The following is a 13,747-nucleotide window of genomic DNA, read 5'->3' as shown; positions in this document are numbered from 1 at the left end:
ATCAGTCATGTTTCTAAAGCAAGTTATGAAAGTCAAAATTACTCCTATTGGAGTAATGACTGTCATATGGGGTCCACATATAAGGGTCATTATCATGCCTGTGAGCTGTGCTAAGGTATGTGTCACAATTTACTCTGTGGTAATGAAACAGGCACGACAGCCATGTCACCTAAATGCTGAGCCAGAATTTTCCAATATTCTCCTTGTAGGAAAGTTCCTGGCAGAAAAGTCACATAACTTTGGGGCTGCGTCCAACTGTATGGCAAAATGCTCCTTGTGGGCAGTGTCCAGACAGAAGAGGAGACTCATATCACCAAAATGATAGGCCCAGAGATATGTCACAACATTTCCTGTTGAAAGGACCAGGCAAAAGAGTCATATCATTTGGAGGCAGAGCTTAGAAATGCTACAGTCCCCAGTGGAAGCAGGGTCTGGGCAGGAGAGGAGAGTCAGGTAACCTTGATGATGGGTCCAGAAACATATTACAATCCTTCCTGAGGATGTTGTTAAGACAGGAGAGTCAAATCACCAAAGTTCTCAGTTGAGGTAAATGTCCAAATCTCATGTGTGGGCTACACCTAGGCAGGATTATTAAATCACTCAAGAGCTAGGAAAAGGTATATGTCACAATAACACTGGTGGAAAGTTCCAGGAATGGGGACACCATCTTGCATATGATCAGGCTCCAGGTTTAAGAGTTATGATTAGTCCTCTTATCTGGTCTTAGGTGTATGGCACAATATCACCTGTGGGCAGAGAGCAAGCAGGAAGGTCACATCACCTGGGTGGGTGCTTGTCAAGTGAGATGTCACAATCTTTACTGTTGGCAGGACCCTGGAAGAAAAGTTGTATCAACGGGATGCTGGTTTTTGTGATATATCAAAATTCCCCCTGGACAGGGCTTAGGAAGGTGAGGAGACTCACTTCACTTAAGCAACTGACCTAGATACATGTCACAATGACCGCTATGTGCAGGACTGAGGTGTGAAAGTGACCTCACCTTGGAGCTGAGTTTAGCAATATGTCACAATCTCCCCTGTGGTCAGGGCAAGGCAAGAGAGGGAAATATCACCTAGGTGCTGAGCCAAGTAACATTTACAAAGCTTCCTGTTGGCAGAACCCAAAATGGAGTGTCACATCACCTGGGTGCAGTAACCAGTTATGTGTAACCATGCACCATAAGTGCAAGGCCAAGGCTCTAGAAGGGAGTCACATCACTTACATGATGGACTTAGATATAAGCCACAATGCTTTTTATAGGCAGGGAACAGACAAATAATTCACATCACTTAGGTTCTCGTCCCAGTGATATGTAAAAGTGCCCTTTTGTAGTGGGCCCACTCACCTTTGCTTAGGTGTATGGTCCAAGTATGTCACAATTTCATTTGTGGTCATGGCCTAAAATAGAGAGTCAAATTATTCAGGAGATGGGCTAACTTCTACATCCTAATCACACATTAGAAAATATTCAGAAGTAAGTTTCACAGTCCCACGTAAGTCCTGGCTTTGTGCATATGAGTAACACCTCCTGTGAGTGGGGTCAAATCTCATCAATGGGCAAAATCCACTTGAAGACTGTGTTCCAGTAGGGGAGTCACAGCCTCACAGGTGTGCTGAATCATGCATCACCAAAATACCCATGGGTTAGATCCATGTATTAGAGGAACAGTTTCAATCTTTGAGTACTGTTTTTTTTTTTTTTTTTTTGAGTTGGATCATCCCTCCATCACTCAAGCTGGAGTGCAGTGGCACGATCTCAGCTCACTGCAACCCTTGTCTCCTGGGTTCAAGTGATTCTTCTGCCTCAGCCTCCCAAGTAGCTAGGACTACAGGCAAACATAATGATGCCAAGCCAATTTTTGTGTTTTTAGTAGACTGGGTTTCACTGTATTTGTCATGCTGGCCTCGAACTCCTGACTTCAGATGATCCACCCGCCTCGGCCTCCCAAAGAGCTGAGATTACAGGCATGAGCCACAGTGCCCGGCCTTGACTGCTCTTTTGTGTGACATTTAGTACCTTATTTGTACGTGTTCTTGTGAAAGAATGACAATCATGTCAGTTAGGTGTCCATCCAAGAGTCACAACTGCACCTGGTTGCTCTTCCCTGGTATGACACTCTGTACCACTCAGGATTTATGTGATGTGCCTGAGTGTAATAATCCTCTGTGAACTTTATACAATTAGGAGACCTATTACTTTACTTATTGATATAAGACTGGCTATGAGAGTCAAAATATCTCTCCTTATGTCACAATTTCACCCATGGGCGAAATTGCCTGTGTGAAGTGCCCAGTTGTGTGTCACAGTGCACTGTAAGTGCAGTGCTAAGGCAGTAGAAGGGAGTGACATCACTTATGTGATGGACCTAGAGTTAAGACAGGTTTGTAGGCAGGTTTGTAGGCAAATAACTCACATTACCTGGGTGATGATCCCAGTGATATATAAAAGTGCCCTTTTAGACAGAGCCAAGGAAGGTGTTACATATTGCTTAGCTGCTTGTTTCACATTCGGGCAATTTTCTCTGTGGTCTGGGCCTAGAAAAGAGAGTCAAATTATCCATGTGCTGGGCAATGTTAACTGCCCCAATCACACTCTCAGAAAGACTGGGAAATAAGTTTCATATCCCACACAAATCCTAGTTTCCTGTATGTGAGTCAACACTTTCTGTGGTTTGGGTGGGAGTAAAGGAGTCACAGTCTCAACAATGAGCAAGATCCATGTATAATTGCCCCAATCCCACTTGAAGATTGTGTTCCAATAAACAACTCACATCACCACAGATGTGCTAAATCATGGTTCAAATATTACCAATCCATCTGTGAATCAGATCCATGTATGAAAGTAATTATTTCAACCTCTGACTGCTTTTTATGTGTGACACTTAGTACCTCATTCCTAGGCCCTGTTCATGCGTGAGCATGACAATCGTGTCAGCCAGGAGTGCATAGAAGAGTCACATTTTCACCTAGTTGCTGGTCTCTGTTATGACATTCTCTACCATTAAGGCTTTATATGCTATACCTGAGTGTTATAATCCTTCGTGAACTTTTTACAAGTGAAAAACTGAGGACTTTACCCATGGCTGCGAGACTGGCTATGAGTGTCAATTATCTCTACTTTCTGGGTCCAGATATGAGAGTTATTATTGTGCATGTGTGCTTAACCCAGGTGTATGTTACGATTTCACCTGTGAGCAGGGACAAGGCAAGAGAGTCACATCACCTGGGTGCTCAGCCAGTGATACAGTACAATCTCATTTGTAGGCTGGGCCTAGTCAGAAGAGTCACATCACCTGGGTACAGTCTCAAAGTATGTCACCAAGCTCACCATACATAGGGAAGAAGAAAAAGAGGAGAGTCACTCCACCTAGGTGCTGGGCTCTGCAATATGTAGTAATGAAGGACAGTCACATCATTTAGGTTTTGCAATCAGTGGTATGTCACAATTTCTTTGGTGAGCAGGACCCAGGCAGGAGAGAAGGGTCACATTACCCTAGATGTTAAGTCAAATGATATTACACAATGTCCTCTGGGGACAGAGGCAGGAGAGACAAATAACCTAGCTTATAGGCCCAGATATATGTGATAATATCCCCTGTTGGCAGGGTCCAGGCAGAAGAGTCACATTATTACAATTCTAACTCGGCTATATGTCACTGTGCACCCATGGGAAGGAATTTAAGCCAAAAAGTCTCAACACCTGAGTACTAGACCTTCATCTCCTGAATGAGGCAGCCATACCCACATAATCCTCAGGCAATAACCTCCCCCATGCTAAAAAATGATACAACTCTTTACACTATTAAAATCAAACGTGAATACCACCTCATCATACTCAACTATTCATCAAACCAACATCAACTCTATTAATAATCCTAATAAGCCCCTCAAATGTCAATACTTGACCCTCATATTTCAGGATATTCCTCAATAGTCATAGCCACAGTATAACCAAAAACAAACATCATACCCTCCAAATAAATCAAAAAGACTATTAACCCCATGAAATCCCCACCAAAATTCAACACTATATCACAACCCACAGCATCCCTAACAATTAGCCCTAGGACTCCATAAATAAGAGTAAGTTTTGAAGAAAAACCTACAAACCCTATAACCAGAGAATACTTAATAAAAATAAAGTATATGCCATTATTCCCACATGAACTATAAAAATGACTAATGATATGAAAAACCATCCTTCTACTTCATTTGTAAGAACACTAATGACCAATACCCGCAAAACATATCCGCTAATAAAAGTTACTAGCTACTCATTTATTGATCTTCCTACACCATCTAATATTTCTACATGATGAAACTTTGACTCTCTTCTTAGTGCCTGCCTAATTCTCCAGATCATCACAGGATTATTTTTGGCTATGCACTATACATCAGACACCTCAACTGCCTTTTCTTCAGTCGCTCATATCAGCCTAGATGTAAACTAAAGCTGCTATTTTCATGCCAAAGGTGCTTCAATATTTTCCATCTGCCTCTTCTTACATGTTAGTTGAGGCTTACACTATGGTTCATTTCCATTCCTTGAAACCTGAAATATTGGCATTATCCTCCTATTCATGACTATAACAACAGCATTCATGGGCCACATGCTCGCATGAGGCCAAATATCATTCTGAGGCCCAACAGTAATTACAAATCTACTATCAGCCATCTCATATATTGGAACTGACATTGTACAATGAATCTGAGGCAGATTCTCATTTGACAAAGCCACCCTCACATGATTTTTCGCCTTCCATTTCATCCTACCCTTCATCATTACAGTGCTCGCAACTGTTCTTCTTTTATTCTCACATGAAACAGAATCTAACAACCCTTCAGGGGTTTCATCAGATCCTGACAAAATCACTTTCCACACCTACTGTACAACCAATGATATTCTAGGTTTAATTTTTCTTCTCCTCCTTCTAATAACTGTAATACTATTTTCGCCTGACCTCCTGAGCAACCCAGATAATTACCCTTTAGCCAACCCCCTCAGTACCCTACCCTACATTAAGCCAGAGTGGTACTTTTTGTTTGCATATGCAATCTTATAATCGATTCCTAACAAACTAGGAAGCGTATTGGCCTTTGTATTATCCATTCTCATTCTAGCAGTTATTCCCATATTTCACAAGTCTAAACAACAAAGCGTAATATTCTGGCCATTAAGTCGATGCCTATTATGAACCCTAGTGGCTGACCTGCTTACACTCGCATGAATCGGAGGGCAGCCAGTCCAATAACCTTTTATTGCCATCAGACAGACAGCATCTATCATGTACTTCTCTACCATCCTCACCCTTATACTGCTCACTACCCTAATTGAAAATAAATTACTTAAATGAAAATGCTCTTGCAGTATAATTCAATACTCTGGTCTTGTAAACGAGAAATGGAGAATCCCCTCCCCAGGACAACTCAGGGAAAAAGCATTTCCAATTCACCATCAATGCCCAAAGCTGAAATTTGGATTAAACTACTCCCTGAATTTTTTCACAGCACATATTTTAACTGCTATGTCAGTATTAATCAACTAGCACTAATACATTAGTGCTTTTATGTACTTTGTGCATTACTGTTAGCACCAATGAGTAATATATAGTACTATAATTGTTTACTTATACATAGTACAATGATATATGAGGATACATTACAAATCCAGTGCACATATGTATAAGCATGTATTAATATTCCCTTAATCAACTATGGTACACCTACTTTTATTGACTATACAAGTCTAATCCTTGCAAATATTGACCCATAATAGATATCCTTAATATTACATAGTGCATACTTCGTTCATTGGACATAGCGCATTTCAGTCAAGAAATCCCTTGTCAACACAGATATCCCCTACCAAATTCTGATCTCTTAATCAACCAACCTTTGTGAAATCATCATCCTGCTGGGTAGTACTAACTTCCTTGCTGTGGGCGCATAACACTTAGGGGTGACTATTTTGAAACTATACCTGGCATTTGGTTCTTACTTCAGGGCCATAAAACTAAAATCGCCCAAACATTCCCCTTAAATAAGACATCTCAATGGACTAATGACTACCACCCTATTAACCAGTCACAGGAGCACTGTCATACATTTGGTATGTTTAACTTTGGGGGATGCTATCACTCACCATTGCGGAAGCCCTGGTACCTGCCGAATCAGCTGTAGATGAACTCGGATTTGATTCCTGACAAATCAATTGTAGAAGCTGAGCTTAAATTGAATATTCCGGGCTGGCATAATAACAATAAGTTGTGAATTAATTAATGCTTGAAGGACATAACAATTAATAGACACGTATACTCACGTACGTATGCTCATGCACGCATGCTCACTTTCAAGAACCATTTCCGATTAAATTTGCAAACTCCTCCTCCCCATCTCCGACTTTACCATCAACCAAGGTAAATGCACCCTTGCCAAACCCCCAAAAAAAGACACTAAAATGCAACCCAGTCAGAGCCCAAAAATAGTATTTTAACCATGAATATCCCAACAGCTACCCCTCGATGATGTAATTTTCCTAAAAATCTTAAAATCCTCCCAAATCAAGCCTCCATTTTATATAATAAATACAATAATTAAACTTCCACCCTAAAGTAATATAATACCTTGAGCATATTCCTGTAAAAGCGCTACCCCATATATTGTACCCTAAATCGATTATATTCTAATTGTGAGTAAACCTCTCAACCAAATCTCTTCCAATTCAACTTTAAAGACCCTGAATTCCCAGAACTGTAAACGACTATTTATATTTATTTATTTCCTTCTCATATTCTAATTTTAGGCTTAAGTATTTATACAGTTAATGTAACTTAATTATTTCAAAGCAAGACACTAAAAATTCTAGATGGGTCTGCACAACCCCATGAACAAATAGGTTTGGTCCTGGCCTTTCTATTAGCTCTTAGTAAGGTTACACAAGCAAGCATCCTTGCCCCAGTGAAAACGCCTTTTAGATCACCTGGATCAAAAGGAGCAAGTATCAAGCATGCACAAATGCAGCTCAAAACAGTGCTCAACCACACCCCTATGGGAAAAAGCACTGATAAATATTTAGTAATAAATGAAACTTTAAGCTATATTGATATCTAGCATTGGTCAATTTCGAGCCAGCCACTGCAGCCATACGATTAACCCAAGCTAATTGAACTTGGTGCAAAGAGTGTTTAAGGTCTGCCCTCAATAAAGCTAAACTCCATCTAAGTTGTAAAAACCTCCCGCTGAAATAAAATATACTATGAAGGTGCCTTTAATATCCTGAAGACACAATAGCTAACTAAGACCCAGACTGGGCTTAGATACCCCACTATGCTTACCCCTAAACTCTAACATTAAAAAAACAATTTGCCAGAATACTACCAGCAACAGCTAAAAACTCAAAGTGCTTTATATACCTCTAGAGGAGCCAATTTTAAAATCAGTATACCCCAATATACCTCACCACCTCTTGACCTCAGCCTATATACTGTCATCTTCAGCAAACCCTAAAATGGTTATAGAGTAAGCACAAGTATACACATAAAAATGTTAGGTCAAGGTGTAGCTCATGAGGTGGCAAGAAGTAGACTGCATTTTGTATACCCAGAAAACCCCACAACAATCTTTATGAAATCTAAGGGCTCAAGGAGGATTTAGCAGTAAACCAAGAGCAGAGTGCTTGGTTGAATAAGGCCATGAAGCATGCACACACCTCCCATCACTCTCCTCAAATATTATTTTAGAAATTGCTAAAAACTCTCTATGCATGTATAGAGGAGATAAGTCGTAACATGATAAGCATACTGGAAAGTGTGCTTGGACAAACCAAAGTACAGTTTAGCTTAAAGCATCCGGCTTACACCCAGAAGATTTCATCACGACCTGATCATTTTGAATTGACTCTAACCCCAAACTTCACTAAAAATATCAAACCATCTTAATCAAACCATTTACCGTAGACAAAAGCATAGGTGATAGAAATTTTCACCCTGGCATAATAGGCGTAATACCCTAAAGGAAAGATGAAAGAATTGAATAAAGCATTAAAAAGCAAAGACAAACCCTTATACCTTCTGCATAATGTATTAATTAGAAATAACTTTACACAGAGAACCATAGCCAAGTCCCCCAAAACCAGAAGAGCTACTCAACAACAGCTAAAAGAGCACACCCATCTATGTGGCAAAATAGTGGGAAGATTCATGAGTAGTGGTGACAAGTCTACCGAGCCTGGTGACAGCTGATTGTTTTTCAACTTTAAACTTATCCACAGACTTACTTAATCTCCCTGTATCTTTAACTGTTAGTCTAAAGAAGGTCAGCTCTTTAGACATTAGGAAACAACTGTCCTATGGGGAATAAAAAATATCACCACCATAGTTGACATAGATGGCCCCAAAGCAGCCACCAATTAAGAAGCTTTCAAGCTCAACATCTAATTGCCTAAAATTCTAATCATCCTACTGAACTTCTAACATCACATTGGACTAATCTATTACTTAATATAACCAATAATGTTAATATAAGTAACATGAAGATATTCTCCATTGCATAAGCTTATATGAGACTGCAATAATCCACTGACCGTTAACAGCCTAATATTAATAAGCAATATAATAAGCACCCTATTATTTATACTGTTAATCCAACACAGGCATGCTCTAAGGAAAGATTACAAAAACTAAAAGGAACTCTGCAAATCTTGTCCCCCCTGTTTACCAGAAACATCACCTCTAGCATTACCAGTATTAGAGACACTGCCTGCCCAGTGACATATGTTCAACGGCCGCAGTATCCTGACAGTGCAAAGGTAGAATAATCACTTGTTCCCTAAATAGGGACTTGTATGAATGGCCACTGAGTGTTCAGCTGTCTCTCACTTTTAATCATTGAAATTGACCTATCCATGAAGAGATGGATATGAACAAATAAGATGAGAAGACCCTATGGAGCTTTAATTCATTATTGCAAATAAAAACTCAAAAAAGCCGACAGGCCCTAGCATACTATCCCTGCATTAAAAATTTTGGTAGGGGTGACCTTGGAGCATAATTCAATCTCTGAGCAACCCAAACTAAAATGGCACTAGTCTAAGCGAGTTGACACACATTGACCCAATAATTTGATCAATGGAATAAGTTACCCTAGGGATAACAGCACAATCCTGTTCTGGAGTACATATTGACAATAGGGTTTATGACCTCGATGTTGGATCAGGACATCCTAATGGTGTAGCCACTATTAAGGGTTCACTTGTTCAAGGATTCAAGTCCTCCGTAATATGAGTTCAGACCAGAGTAACCCAGGTCAGTTTCTATCTATTTAACATTTCTCCTAGTATGAAAGGATAAGAAAATAGGGCCCAACTTCGTAAAGCACCTTTGCCCCATAAATGATGTTATCTCAGTCTAACAACTCACCACACACCCTGCTCAAGAACAGGGTTTGTTAAGATGGCATAGCCCAAAAATTGCATAAAACTTAAGACTTTATAATCAGAGGTTCAATACCTCTTCTTAACAATATGCCTATAATTAATCTTCTTCTACTTATTATTCCCACTCTGATTGCTATAACATTCCTTACACTAATTGAACAAAAAATCTTAGGCTATGTACAACTACACAAAGGACCTAACACTGTAGGTCCCTATGGACTACTTCAACCATTCATTGATGCAATAAAACTTCTCACCAAGAAACGCTTATGGCCCTCAACATCTACTATTACCCTTTATATTATTGCTACAACCCTTACCCTTTCTATCGCTCTCCTCTTGTGGACTCCCCTCCCTATACCAGATCTTCTAATTCCACCCCAAACATAGGAAATATGTTCAACAAAAGAATTACTTTGATAGACTAAACAATAGAGGTTAAAATCCTCTTATTTCTAGAACTATAGGAATTGAACCTACTCCTGAGAACCCAAAATTCTCCGTGCTACCTATTACACCACGTCCTAAAGTAAGGTCAGCTAAAAAAGCTGTCAGACCCATACCCTGAAATAATTGGTTATACCCTTCCCTTACTAATTAATCCATTAGCTCAGCTTATTATATCCCTTAGTATTTTCACAGGAACTCTTATCACAATGTTAGGCTCACACTGATTTCTCATCTGTGCTGGACTAGGAATAAATACACTAGCTCTTACCCCAATCTTAATTAAAAAATTAATCCCCACTCTACAGAAGCAGCCACCAAATATTTCCTTACACAAGCAACCGCGTCTGTAATTCTCACAATAGGTATCCTTTCCAGTAACCTGTCCTGCAGACAATGAACAATAATAAACACTGTTAATAAATTTTCATCCTTAATAATAAAAACGACCCCAGTAATAAAACTAGGAATAGCCCCTTTTCACTCCTGAGTCCCAGCGAAAACCAAAGGAAACTCTCCTAATATCAGGCATACTTCTCCTCACATGACAAAAACTAGCCTGTATCTCTATTATGTTTCAAATTTTCCATCAATAAACATGAACATTCTCCTATCTATCACAATCCTATTCATTATAGTGGGTGGTTGGGGAGAACTTAATCAAAAACAACTTCATAAATTCCTAACCTACTCCTCAACTACTCACGTAGGTTGAATAATAGCAGTACTAATTTATAACCCAAATATTACCATTCTAAACCTGATTATTTACTTTTAACAACTAGTGCATTTCTAATACACAACCCAAGTAAAAGCACTAAGTGATTATACAAGAATATATGCTAAATATCTTTGTCTTTGAAGGTGACACAATTAACTGTGAGCTGGGGGTGTATATGAGAGTCACAATCTCACATGTTTTCTGGGCCATTGTACTATACTCTACAGCATTCGAAGGCTTTATACAGCATTCATGACAATTGCAAACCTCTCTGAGGCCTACATGTTCATATGGATTCACTATCTTACATATTGCCCTAAGAACAGGTATAATAGTCAACATCTCTTCTGTAGGCTGGGTTCAAAATTGAGTTCCATTATTATGCCTGGATCCAGAGCTGGATCCAGAAATGAGTCACCATCCCACCTGTGGCCAGATTCACATATGATGGTCACAATTCCAACTTTGTGCTGTATTCACTTGTCAGACTCAGTACCTTAACATTGGGCTTTGGATTTGTGGGATGTTGACAACATTTGCTTTCACCTAGATGTGTAATCAAGAGTCCCAATCTGAACTTTTGCTGGTCCCTGCCATGAAACCCTGTACCACAAAGGGGTTTCTAGATTATGAGTTAGTGTTGTAAAGTTCTGTGAGTTTGGTACAAATATGCAACCCAGGACAGGACTTTACTTATCGCCCTAGGCCTAGCGATGAAAGTAAAAATATCTCCTATTGTTTGAATCCCAATATAGGTTTGACAATCATCCCTCTGAACTGAATAAGGTATATGTCATAGTCCCATTTGTGGCCAAAAAGTAGGCAGGAGGGTAATATCACTTAGGTGCTGTGACAAGCAACATGTCACAATGCCCTCTGTAGGCGGGGTATAAGAATTAGAGCCACATTTACAGGGTGCTGGACTCACCATTCCACATGTGGAAAAAACCCAGCCAAGTTATGAGAGCCAGCACACCTACACAATGGGCCCAAGATATGTCAAAATGCCTTCTGTGGTTCCATGACAAGCATGAGAGTCGCATTATTATGGGGATGGGCCCAGCGACCTGCCAAAATTCTCTCTATATGCAGGACCTAGGCAAATGAGTAACATTATCTGGGTTCTGGACCCTGCAGTAGGTGAAAATTTCTGTTTGTGTGCTTGGTTCAAGAAAAAAAGGAGAGTCAAGTACTTGACTGCTGGGTTCAGCAATATGTCACAATTCCCCTATTGTGAAGACCAGGCTGGAGAAGACAGTCACTTCACTTAGGTCATGAACTCAGAGATATATCCCAGTGTCCCCAGTAGGGAGGGCCCAGGCAGAAAAGGAGAGTCACACCACCTAGGTGCTTCCCTAGTTATATGTCACAATCTTACATGTGGGCGGAAACCATGTAGAAGAACCACGTAACCTGGGTAGAGCCTCAAGTAATGTGTCACCATGACCAATGTAGACAGGTTTGAAGAAAAAAAGAGAATCACACCACCTGGGTGCTGAGCTCAGCAATATGTAATAATTCCCTCTGTTGGCAGGGTCCAGGGCAAAGAGCAGAGTCATGTCACCAATGCTTTGTACTTGGTGGTATGTCACAATTTCTTCAGTGGGCAGGATCCAGGCAGGAGAGGAAAGTAACATTATCCAGGTGCTATATCTAGCAATATGTCACAGTGTCCCCTGTGGGCAAGGCACTGGCAGGAGAGACATATCACCTAGCCAATAGGTCTGGACATATGTGAAAATATCTCTTGTTTTCAGAGCCCAGGCAGAAGAGTCATATTATCATGATTCTGACCCAGTGATATGTAACAATGCCCTTATGGAAGGGAATTTAAACCAAAATGTCTCAAGCCTGTGGTACTAGGCTGAGGGATATGACACAATCTCCTCATGTTTAAGGGTGACACCATTAGCAGTTAGGTAGTTTTGTATATGACAGTCAAAATCTCATGTGTGTTCTGGCCATTGTATGACACGCTCTACAACATCTGAGAACTTTATACAACAGGCGTGAGAGTTGCAAACCTCTCTGAGGCCTACATGTTTATATGGACTCATGATCTTACATATTGCTCTAAACCCAGGTATGATAGTCAACAGCTCTCCTATCAGATGGATGGCTTCAGGGATGAGACCACTATTACTCCTGTGAGCTGAGACCAGAAATGAGTCACTATCCTATCTGTGGCCAGAATCACTTATGAAAGTCACAGTTCTGACTTTGTGCTTGCTGCATTCACTTGTTAGACTCAGGAACTCAACAATGGACATTGTAAATGTAGGATGGTAACAACTTTTACTTTCACCCGAGTGTGTAGCCAAGAGGCACAATCTTAACTTTTTGCTGGGCCCTGTTATGAAACTCTCTGTACCACCCAAGAAGTTTATACATTATGAGTTAGTGTTGTAAACTTCTGTGAGCTTTGCACAAATATGCAGTGAAGGACCTTACCTATTGACATAAACCTAGTGGTGAGAGGCAAAATATCTTCTATTGGCTGAATCCCAATGGAAACTTGATCATCATGCCTTTGAACTGAAGCAAGGTATATGTCATAATCCCATTTGTGGGCAAAAAACTAGGCAGAAAGTTAACATCCTTGCTTTGCCAAGCAATATGTCACAATGCCCTCTCTAGGCAGCACCTAGGAAAGAAGGTCACATTAACTGGGGGCTGGAGCCAGCAATATGATACAACCACACATGGAAGAAACCCAGCAAAGTGATGAGAGCCAAAACATATACACAATAGGTCAAAAGATATGTCAAAATACCTTCTGTGGCCCTGGCACAGGCAGGAGAGACACATCATTAGGGTGCTGGGCTGAGGAATGTGCTATGATTCTCTCTTTATGCATGACTTAGGCAGAAGGGTTACATCATCTGGGTGCTGGGCCCTGAAATACGGCATAGGTCCTATTCATGGGTAATGTTCAGCAAAAACACGAGAGTCGTATTACCAAAATGTTGGGCTCATTAATACATCACAATATTCCCATTGTAAAGGCCCAGAGAGAAGAAGAAAGTCACATCACTTAGGTCATGGACTCAGAGATATGGCCCAATGTCACCAGTAGGGAGGGCTCAGGCACAAAAAGAGAGTCATATCACCTGGGTGCTTCTTTAGGTATATGTCACAATTGAATA

General features: G+C 40.3%; 1 long non-coding RNA gene across 1 annotated transcript; it reads right to left on the bottom strand.

The window, feature by feature from the left end:
* Positions 1-239: 239 nt before the first annotated feature.
* On the bottom strand, positions 240-13,130 carry LOC108540697 (uncharacterized). Its single transcript, XR_001888737.1, has 5 exons — positions 13,053-13,130; positions 6,143-6,245; positions 2,420-2,535; positions 1,346-1,398; positions 240-834 (listed from the first exon to the last, which is right to left on the bottom strand). It is a non-coding gene; the product is annotated as an uncharacterized LOC108540697 (long non-coding RNA).
* Positions 13,131-13,747: the final 617 nt, after the last annotated feature.

The sequence above is a fragment of the Rhinopithecus bieti genome, unplaced genomic scaffold (assembly GCF_001698545.2).
Source record: "Rhinopithecus bieti isolate Rb0 unplaced genomic scaffold, ASM169854v2 scaffold_19903, whole genome shotgun sequence".
NCBI lineage: Eukaryota > Metazoa > Chordata > Mammalia > Primates > Cercopithecidae > Rhinopithecus > Rhinopithecus bieti.
Note: the sequence above shows the minus strand (reverse complement) of the source record. Positions and strands in the feature narration are given on the sequence as shown.